This window comes from Camelus dromedarius, chromosome 34 (assembly GCF_036321535.1).
Source record: "Camelus dromedarius isolate mCamDro1 chromosome 34, mCamDro1.pat, whole genome shotgun sequence".
In the NCBI taxonomy this organism is placed as follows: Eukaryota; Metazoa; Chordata; class Mammalia; order Artiodactyla; family Camelidae; genus Camelus; species Camelus dromedarius.
The window spans coordinates 8,322,291-8,329,596 of record NC_087469.1 but is presented as its reverse complement, the minus strand read 5'-3'; positions in this window follow the sequence as shown (position 1 = coordinate 8,329,596).

The following is a 7,306-nucleotide window of genomic DNA, read 5'->3' as shown; positions in this document are numbered from 1 at the left end:
TGAGCGGCGCGGCGGGGCGGTAAACAGCGGGGTGGCCTGCCCGCCCGCTGACGTCAGGGGAAACTGACACAGATTTAAAGAGCCAGGCCTCGGATTGGCCCTTAAAGGAGCCACAGCCTTCCAGCTGGAGGCCTCCAACTCCTCTCCCTACTGCCTCTTCCTTCATTATCCTGCCCGCCTCTGGAAGCTCACTTTGGGTTAGGTAGATGTTTCCGTGAAGGATCTCCAAGTGTGAGATTCTCGTTGACAAATTCTTCTCCGGTCAAACGTAGGGATCTCCCCCCATCCCTACCCACACTACCATTACCACTAAACATTCTCCACCCCTGGGCCGCTTTTTTTTTTTTTTTTTTTTTTTTTCTTTTCCCCTTCTGGTATTTTAAGAAACGAAGAACTTCAAAGAACCAGGAAACCGGCTGAGGGGAAGCTGCGACCGAGCTGCGCCCAGCGCACTCTGGCCTCCCTCTGCGGCGGCCACACAGCTTCGGGGATGCCTTCAAGCATGTCGGGTTATTTCTCCTCTTCTCTGCTGAGGCAGCTACAAAGCTCACTGAAGGATAGTGACTTCCAGTGTAAATTGGTGAAAACTTCTCTACAAAATACTTTGACACCATGTCTCAAGAAGCTTACAGAGCTTTACATTCTGACCCTGTAATTCCATTTCTGGGACGCTATCCTAAGGAAATAAATACAGATAAAAATGTTCGGGGAAATACCTTTATCACTGTGATATTTATAATATAAAGCATAAAGGAAACAGCTTAAATGTCCACAATGAGGGAGTGGTTAAATGTCCTAGTGTCATGAAGCCATTGAAAGTGATGCTTAAGTCTTTAAGGGGACATGCAAGCAGACAATTAAGATGTGGTGCTGTATAAACAGTATGTTTTCCAAATACATAGACATGCATAGATGAATATTGAAAACTGCATAATAATTAAGCAATGATTATCTTTGAATTACAAGTGACTTAAAATATCAAGTATCATACAATTTTCCTCTGATTACAAAAGATAGACAAGGAAAGAAAAGAAAGAGAGGGAAGGAGGGAAGAAGGGAGAAAGAAAAGAAAGAAAAGAAAAAGCAAAGTCATTGCATGAGTGGTTTTTTAATTTTTTAAATACCTTTTAAAAAGTTATAAATTTTCTACAATGTACACAAATTCCTTTTATAAGACAAATTAGATATGTTTAAAGGAAAGGAAAGGCTATGTGGCTACTTCTGAAATTGTCAAACACCTCGATGAAGCCACCTAGGACAGTGATTTATCAGAGTCCTCTTGCTTGGAAGATTCCAGCAGCCTCAATCCCTGCTGTTGCCTTACTACCTGAGCATTGTTTCAGTGAGGACTCCTTTACCTTATGACCAGTTATAAATATTTAATGGGCATCTACTGCGTGCCAGGTAATATTCTAGGTAAAGTGGGCAATCAGTTGAGGGAGAGAATTAGATGTGGCCCCTGCCCAAGCATTCATACTTGAAGATGAAGACTAGAAGCAAGCTACAGGGGATAGAGAAATCTAGAAACTCAGATCCAGAAGAACCTTAGCATACTCCGGGGCCTCGTTTTACAAATAGGTAAAGTAAAGCCCAGAAAAAGTCAGCTCATGAGTTGCTCCCCAAACTCAAGCCCCTGCACCCTGGTCCAGTACTCCTTCTGGCACATCTAGACAAACCTGAATCGGAGGGATCCTCCGGATTACACGCTGTATCTTCAGAATGAGCCCCCGGTGCAGTCTGCAGCCCAGTTTGGAGAGTCAGTGTAGGATTTCCATATTCCAACTGGACTTCACTTTCTCATCACGAGCCCCCTCCTCATCTTGCAGTAAATCTGGAACTCTAAGAATCACTGCCTCCCCTGAACTTGAGCTTTGCTTGATGTGATTTCACTGGACCCGCCTGTGCCAGGAACTTTCCCGGGTGCCATGAGAACCACAAGTTGAGCAGCCCATCTCTGCAACAGGTTGTATTGAATAAGACCAGGCTGGGGGTCGGGGTGGGGGGAAGCATTCCACCTCTGCCTCAGGCTTTGGGGTAAAATGTGCCCCTAGGCCTGTTTAAAATGCACATCCAGACACTACTTAGTTTTTGAACTACATTCCCTAGAGGTGGAGCCCAGGAATCTGCATTTTAAGAAGCACTCCGGAGGTTTGCTCTGCACAGTGAATTTTGAGAACTACTACCCTGGGGCCAAACAACTGTGAACAACCAATATTTCTGTTTGCTCCCTTTCTCCGGGCAATATCTTGGGAGAAATCTATTCAAATAAACCCAGAGGGAATCCTTCCCTTTTGTGAGGTCTCAGGGGCTTAACCCTGAGCGTTCAGACAGGGTAGGAGGCCTGCAGCCCGTGTTTTTTTGCTGTTCTCAGGTCTGCAGAACTTCCCTCAGCCCTCTGCCCCACCCATGGCTGTTGGGGGAGGCGGATGGGGAGAGCAGTGCAGAGCTGTTATATGAATAGGCCCTTTCTGAGGTCTGGTGGCCCTGGGAGGATGGAAGGCTTTTTCTGTTGGCTGCAATAGTCAGCGTAAAAGCAGGGCTGCGCTGGGTCTCAGAGCCAGACTTGGGAGTGCAGAGACAGACATCAAGTCCTGATGCACAGGTCCAGCTACTGCATTCTCTGCCATGTTATATAAAAAGCTCAAGGCCAGCCCTGGTGATGAAGGGGGCAGGGTGGGGTCACAAGGCTAGCTGACCTCTTTCCATTTCCCTGTGGGCCGTCCTTCTGAGCCTGAATGCAGAAAGGATCTGGGAGATGGGGCCATTCACCAGGCAGGCTGACAAGGTTCCCAGCTTTTCATGAGTCCAGCTTCATTTTGTCACAGGATTTTCGAAGTTTGGAGCAAGAGGATGGGAAGGAAGCTTCAGCTGCTCTGGGGTAGCATATGGTTAAAATGAACTTAAGACTCACCAAGAGCAGGATACTGTAGGAATCACAGTAAATGGATTAACTGAATCTGATCAAGTAATTTAGGAATCTGGGGGGTAGGTAGAGGCCATGTCTGTGGGTGAGTGGCAGAATCAAATCAGACTTTAGAATTAAGTAATGGTATAACTTTGACCCAGAAAAGAAGGTTGTAAAACAAACCCCTCTGAAGGAAATGGACTTGAAGTTCCCTATTTTCATTGTGACTTTAAAGAGGGCTCAGTGTGAAGGGCTGCAAATGGCAAAATATCCTTCTTTCTTATGGGTGAGTTGTATTCCATTACATATATATGCTGCCTCTTCTTGTTCCATTCATCTGTTGATGTGCACTTAGGATGCTTCCATATCTTGGCAATTATAAATAACGTTGCTGTTAATAGTGGGGTGTATGTATCTTTTTGAATTAATTCTTATTTTGTGGTTGGCTTTATTCCTTTGATAACTATGTAAGTTTAAAAAGCTCTAAATGTTGTTAGAAACAATGAACAGTACATATACGTAAATTTTTAAAAATATGTGCAGCATATTGTGTATATGTATTTACATGCAATATTGTATATGTGCAGTCAGATTGTAACAATTCTACCTAATAAAACTGAAAAAAGAATGAAAAATAAATAAAAAGGGCTCAGTGTATCCACTTGGAGCTCAAGTGGAATTGTCCTGATACAGGCGGCCCTGGAAACAAGAGTACAGCGCTTTTTTCTGTCATCAAAGTCTGTTCTTTCCCAGGGTTGCCCTTGTGTCTGTTTATCTCTCCTTCAAGGACAGTGGAAACTGGGTGCACATCAGAGTAGGAATCAGTTACAGATACAGTGTCTATGCTGTCATTCGGGGGATAAGGTCCTCATGGCATTGTGGAAAAAGCAAGGACTTTGATGTCAGAAAATTCTACGTTTAATCCCCGCATTGTGCAAATTACATCATTGGCAAATGACGCTTTCTGAGCCTTCAGGGTCTACCTCTCTTCTCCATTGTCCTCCTAAATGCTGCACAGTGGAGCTAGGCTTGACTGCATTCAGCATCCTGAACTGTTGCCCACAGCGTAGGAGGGAGAGCAGCTTTGACTGAGTGGGCACGACTTTCTGCCAGAGACAGATCAGCCACTTTGCATTTCCTAAGCCCGGGCTTTCACCATTCAGAGGGGAAATGTGCACAGTGTGGTACGTTCAGGCCCTGCATCTGGTTCCCTGTGGCCATGTGATGGAACCAACATCAGGTCTTTCCAGGAAATGAGGCTGGTCATCAGGTTGCTGAAAACAAGCAGATAAATAATTGATCAACTCAAATCCGTGTCTCCAAAGATCACTGATAAAAGTGAGCCAGCCATCCTCTGATTTCAAGAAAGCTTGGGCTACAAAATCAGAAGATGCAAATGGAGAACCTTTTACTCCTCTCTGTATCTGAAGATCACATGCAGCTATCCAGTCCTTACTCCAAATTGTTCTTAGTAGAACGAGTCCCCTCTCTTTACACTCTGGCTCGGAAACAGGCCCCGTGCCATAGCTGCTTCTGATATTTCATTGGTCCTTGGAGTCTTCACAAAGGTGATTTTCTCATTCACAATAACTTTGTTCCTCTGAACCCATCTAGCTTTTTCTTCTAGCTTCACTTTTCCTAGAAACATTACCTTTAATAATTCCATGTAGTTCTTTTTTTATTTCTATTTTTAAAAATTGATGTATAGTTGATATATGTTATAGGTGTACAGTACGGTGGTTCAACATTTTTAAAGTTTACATTCCATTTATAGTTATAAAATATTGAATATATTTCCCACGTTGTACAATATATCCTTGTAGCTCATTTTATACATAACAGTTTGTACCTCTTCATCCCGCACCCCTATACTGCCCCTCCCCATTTCCCTCTCCCCACTGGTAACCACTAGTTTATTCTCTATACCTGTGAGTCTGCTTCTTTTTTGTTATATTCACTAGTTTGTTTTATTTTTCAGATTCCATATATAAATGATATCATGCAGTCTTTCTATCTTACTTATTTCACTTAGTATAATACCCTCCAAGTTCATTCATTTTGCTACAAATGGTAAAATTTCATTCTTTTTATGGCTGAGCAGTATTTCATTGTATACGTGTGTGTGTGTGTGTATACATATATATATACATATATACATACACACACACACCACATCTCCTTTATCCACTTATCTGTTGATGGACACTTAGGTTGCTTCCATATCTTAGCTATTATAAATAAATTCTGCTATAAACATTGGGGTTTGTGTATCTTTACATAATTCCCTCTAGTTCTAATCAAACAATTCCAGAAAATGTCTCAAGAATTTTTGTAATAGGTATATACTTCATCTTTCTATTTTTTTTAAAATGTCAAATGATTTTATTTAAAAAAATGAATCATGAATTATTATGCTATTATGCACGGATCCAGCTGGAGACAGAGTTATGAAGATTTTTCTCAGGTGAGAGAGAGTATCCTTATTCGTCAACAGAGTTAGCAATCATTCGACACTAACTCTCTCAAATCTATTTTCGTTGTTCTTAAGTGAATTTAGTTTGCCCTTACTTATCACTAGCCAGAATGATGTTTATTGTTTCTTACAAGCAGCAGCATGGTACCATTCGAAAGAACAGGAATTGAAGTCAGATTTGTATTCCAGTTTCAATTCTGGCCATTACTGGCTAGATGATCCTGAACAAATCAAACTCCTGTTCATTCATTCCTTCATTTATTCAGTACCTAGTTTGTACTAGTCACTAAGCAAGGTGCTGGGAACACAAAGATACTTAACAGACAAGTAGGACCTGGCCTAGCAAAGGGGCAGGAGCCGATTCCAGACAGGGGGGGTCTCAACTTGGGGTAAAGGCATAGATTCCAAGTTCAGTGCTATTGGCATGATAGTTCAAAGTAAGGAGCGAGAGGGTATGTACTGAAGAGGGCCAGGTCATGGAGCACACTGGATGTTGTATTTAATAGCTTGGACTATCAGTGATTAACAAAGAGCACACTGCATTACTGATGTGTCATTAATTTTTACAAGGGTTTTGTCAAGGCTTGATTGGTGTGTAAAATTTGTTTTTTGATATATGTATTTGATGTGGTTAGTTAAGCTAAAATAAGCCAGCAGACAAGCAAGAGGCGAGAGGCATAGCGTAAAACCAGGCCAAAGAAAGCCTATGTGTTTAACAAAACATTTAAGATCTTTGCTTTGTGGCTATGTAAAAATACTAACCGAATTAAGGAAGCAGGAAATGGACCCTCCTACTGCCTTTTTCCCCAAATAGATGCTGGTGAGGGGGCTTCCCCTTCTACTGATCACCCTCCCTTCCAACTCTCCTGGGTTATCGAGGTGGTTCACATGGAGTAGTCTGGACACAATCAGGCTTTCTGAGCCTCAGGACCCAGGCTGCTTTCACCACTGCCCTGTGATTTTGGAGGAACCTGTAAGCAGCTGACAAGGCAGTGCCTGGGGGGTTGGGGGTGGAGAGGAACTTGGTGTGATTAGACATTGGGGGAGGGCAAGTAGAAAAGCAAAAATACCTCAGTTTAGTATCTCCAAATTTTATCCCTTTATAGGAGTAAATCATTTTAATCCAGTAGCCTCACCGTGGTGAGATGTGATCAACTGAACGTCACAATAACCATAGAAACTTGCAGCTACTAAGGAGCATTACATTGGTCTATCAATTTGCTGTAATTATTGCTGGCGTGGTTGGTGGTGTTAGTCATCTGGATACGCTCTAATGGGCCAGTTGAGCAATTGACCCTTGCTCTGGTCACACAGCTCTGAAGATGTTGTACTTGGGGTAGATAGTATGAGCTTGGGGAGAGGCGAGGGTGGCAAAGGAGAACTGTGTCCACACTCGTTTCCTGTCCTGCACTCAGTAGCCACAATACTGAGTCTGCAGCCATTCAACCAGGTCAGATGAGGTGGTCCACAGCACACACCCAGACTAACCTACCTGCAAAACTGGGCTTGTGCGTAAAAGAGTGGTCTTCAAGGGAGGCGGCTGTGTTTCTGAAGATCTGTGAACCCTCATTTGGTATTTCCATCTGCTTCTGTGGTCCCAACCCCAGCCCCTCAGCATATGGAAGCTGGCAACTCCTATTTTAAAGTTATCTTTCTGCCATTTATATTGTCTGTACTTATAATTTCCTGGTTCCTTTAGATTTTAAATCTTGTTTCATTTACCCAAGTAGTGTCTTCCTGTCAATCTGCACATACTGACAGGTTAATACAGCAGCCAGGCAGTCTTTGAACCCCCTCACGTGTATCACCAAAAATTCTTGGCTCCATAAACACAACTTAATTCTACTGCTGGTTTTAAGGTTGGAAACAAGATGGCCAGATAATGAATTTTAAATAAATTCTAATAATTCTGTGGCCATGTGGGGGAT